Genomic DNA, 4,508 nt, shown 5'->3' on the forward strand with positions numbered 1-4,508 from the left:
AAAAGAAACAATAACTTAATTGACAAATGGAAAGGATTTTTGTATTATTTCTTTGCGCATTTTGATATTCTTTGGATATGTTCGATTAAAGGGGCAAAACATTTATTTATGTAATTACAGAATTTATATTTATTATTTAAATACAAAAGCTAAGAAATATGAAATCAACTTAATACTTATAAATATTTACACATTAAAACATGTTTAACGATTTTGCAGTTAATCATCTAACAAAATGGATACAGACATCATGAAAATAGTTAATTATTCACAATATATACAACGATTCTTTCAATTTATCTAATATGACAAAACCTTTAAACATTTTTAATGTATAAATTCCATTCGATTGCAATTACACCTCTTTATTAAACAAGGTCTAATGTTTTTTTCTTTCTTTTCTACTTGGCATATTTTAATAATAAATGTTGGCATATTTTTTCTTTATAGAAATAAGTGTATACACTGAATAAATAGCTAGAATAGTAATATTTCTTTGATATTTTTTGTTTAACTTATTTTTAAGGTCGGCAACGTGACACCCCTAGTGTTGCATGCGTCCATAGACTAGTGACCGTTTACTATCCTACGGACTGTATACTAATTTTCCACCTCTGCGGTATAAAAAAAAAATTAAAAAAATATGCCCAATTGTTTACTAAATATGCCTAATAAAAAAAAAAGTTAATAGTATGGGGTATACAGACCCAAATCTCAGTGACGTAGGATATATTCATGAAACTAAACATCTTTCCTTAACATGTTAGAAATATGATTTTTTTACTTTTTATATTAAATCAGTCGTAACAACGCGATTAGTATGTACATCTTGAAAAGTGTTTTGTGAGAAAATGCAAAAAATTATATATTTTAATAATGGGGTACAGTAATGTAATTTACAAGTGCAATAAAAAATATATGTCTCCCCCATCCGATCCCATAGACCAATATACCCTGTTAGGTCGGCCTCCACGCGGTTCTCTATGATTAATTCCATTTACCAGAGGGAGACTTTGTACAAAAATAATTTGCTTAGGAAACCTCTGTCCTATTCGTGTTTTTATCGTGACGCAGTTGTTTGCATGGCTGTGTTTCTGTTTGAAGGGATATGGCAATGAATTTACAGGGTACAATGGCATAACATCTTAGTCCTCAGAAATGTCAACGCATGAGCGAAACAGTATACTCTGTTATGTCCATGGTACTGTTCATGTCTATAGGCGACAGTTACCACTTTCCATCAGATGGGCCGTTAGCTTGTTTGCCATTTTAAATTGTATTTAAAAAAATAGGTACTCACTGGCACCCCGCCAGCGTAAACCTACTAGCTAGTTGGAATTCTATTATAATTCATTCAAATAAGTTTTTTTAATTTATTGCACTTGTAAAGTAAACATTGTTAATGCATTTATAAATATTGTGTGCAAGGGTGGCCTTATCTCTGACAGAGAGAGATCTCTTCCAGTCAACCCAATACATTTGGAAAGCATGTTTTTCACTATCAGAATGGTAACAAAATCATTTTAATGTATGGAAAGGTTCAGTGTCATGAATTTTCGTGATTTGCTAGTTTTACAAAATGATATAGTGGCACTAAAACGATTGGCACATACAGACAGACCCACCGACTCGGCGCGGCCGCGGTCCGCAGGGCGGCGGCAGTGCTACGGGCCAAATGGGCCAGAGGACAGTAACAGCGGTCGCCACCTACGAACCGCAGCATCGATTCACAACTTCACTTGCAATTTTAACAACTTCAACAAACGACATTGCAACCCATGAGATCGGATTTTTATTGACACACTGTGTTTATATATAAATTTATCCTGTCAGGATGTTTGTTGAGCCTAATTTCCGAAAACGATTAGCCAAATTTCATGATAGGTTAGTTTTTATTGCGAATAAGAAAAAAATTGACGACATAGTAAGCGGAAGGAGCAGAAACAATGTTTGTTAGTTAAACTAGTATTTTTAAACTTTGACATTACAATAGGAAAAAGTGGTAAGAACTTATTCGGAAGGAAGTTTCATCCAAATTAATAGAAAATGTATAATATCGCATTATATTAGCAAAATACCTAATAACATAGACAATTACAAACCGACAGTGATAATTCTATTTACAATAGATAATGTTTTATCCCATTTTTTGGAGCAACATCTATTTGCTGTAAGAAATTTCCGTGTGTAGTATGTTCATAATATTCATATTTATTGAATATAAAGTAATAAAGTAAAAATATGGAAATTAATACATAATATTATAGCTGTTGTTAATATCTGTAACATTTTGTATTATTGTCTATGGACATAATTTTGTCCAAAAGTGGACAAATGTTACAATGAGATTATTTATGACACAATTATATTTTATAATTAATCTATGGAATAATTTGCTAAAAAAATAATAATTGACACTCATATAACTAACAACTTTAGTTAATAAATATTTTTAAGATAAATATTGTCTATGCCGACCTCAGGGATTGCAAATGGCGTCCATCAACAATATTTTATAATGAATATAATAATCATTATTTTTTTTTTTCATTACGAAACGATCATAATTTCATATGGTCATTTTGTAATCAGACACATCTAGATATAGTATATGTCACAAACACTATAAAAAACTGCAGATTTTTTTAATTCCTGTATTTTTAAATTTCTATTAAGACAATGCTTAAATTTTATTTCATTTGTTAGTATGCGTGAATAGGAATAACCAAAACATTAGTTTTTAATGGCAACACAGAAAAATGGCGCGCTTTTAGTTAAAAAAAAATTCAGTATGTTTTATGACACTTGATAATCTATCTAGATGTATCATGATCAATATTTTGGACATATGTTGCAAGTTTTTTATTGATATTTGATTCAATTATATAGCAATATATATATGTATAATATACAATTGGAACTCCTATTATTAATTAGCTAATTTCTTCCATCTCATAAATCACAATCGGTAACAAGGATCAATATGAACATTTTGGAGATTTTTTTTTTAATTTTTATTTGGAATATTATACAAATAAAGGTGGATTTGAGTTGAAATATATGTAGTGAGTAACAGAAGGCAATGCCGTATCATCAGCTTCAATAGACGGAATGTAGCCAACAATAGAACAATAGCTAAATTAGGCCATTTCCTGATTTATTGGTATGGTATTGTTTTCTTGTATGGTCCCAGCATAGAATAGATTACCCCTTCCTTTCCCGCGGGTGTCGTAAGAGTCGACTAAGGGAGAGCGAGGGATGGGCAGCAGCGGCCCTCTTAAAAAACATCCAAAGCCAAAGTGCGCTTGCAAATCTGCCTGCCAAGTGTGGCAACTATTGGCATAACTCTGCTACAGTTATAAACTGATATGATATAATGATAATTATTTACTGAGGGATCACTGTTAAATATAACACACTTGCTTTAAACCTCAACTTTGGTCAGATCACATTATTTTATATTTGATAACATTATTATTTTCTATTTGCGGATTATTAACATATTGACAAATCCATTTTGTTTTTTAGATTAATGTCAGGATGTATATTTGTTTTATATTTTTTTTATTGCACGTTTCTTAGCAAACTGTCATTTTTTTAAGTATATACTGGCCCACTATTCTCAATAAGTATCATATTTAAGAAAATCATTTTATTCAAAATATCACCAGAAAGGACAAGTTTCAAGAATGTATAGTTTGGACTCAGTCAATGTACACTATATAAAAAAAAGCCAAACCCAAACATACAAATTTAATGTACCTCTTTTTATATTTATTTTATTTTCTGGCACAAAATAAATTCGTAACAAATGTGAATCATATAAGTTCAATAATAAGTTCACAATAGTTAATTTACTCCATTATTTATGGTGTAAAATGATACCATACCAAAAAGTCAGAAAAAGGCCTTGTCAGCTAGTGTCATTTCCTAGTATGCATTAGAGATCTAATTATCTTCCGAGTCCTATAATTTCGTAACGCTGGTGTCAACACAGACGGAGTTGAGCAACTTGGTACAAAACAGTCATTTGCTAATTGGATTTAAATTCATATAATCAGTTTGTGTTTTAATTACAACAACCATAGACAAATTATGAATATTGTTAATGGTGTTGGCGAATTGCTACAACAGTTCCGAACATAATTACCATAATAATATCAGTGGATTTTTTTTATTTATATCACTTTATTCACAAATGTCACCATCTGGTGAAGCTCATGCGTCGGCGGCACCCGCGAATACAACGTCACACAATCACTTCAATATAAGCTTAATATCACAACTGGCGTGAGACGATCCACCGCGTACAAAATTTGTTTCCTCCTACAGCGATACAAAATAAATATATGACTAAAACACATCAGTTGACACTCCACTATACTATACGACAAGTAAATCGTTTCAAAATCATCAAGTCGGACCTGTCGCACTCCACACGCGGTCGCCTCGTGTACACACGCGGCCACTCGCACACACCGAACGTCCGCCGCCGCTGCGTACGACGG

The sequence above is a fragment of the Galleria mellonella genome, unplaced genomic scaffold, assembly GCF_026898425.1.
Source record: "Galleria mellonella isolate WM207_F2 unplaced genomic scaffold, CSIRO_AGI_GalMel_v1 utg261, whole genome shotgun sequence".
NCBI classification, from domain to species: Eukaryota; Metazoa; Arthropoda; class Insecta; order Lepidoptera; family Pyralidae; genus Galleria; species Galleria mellonella.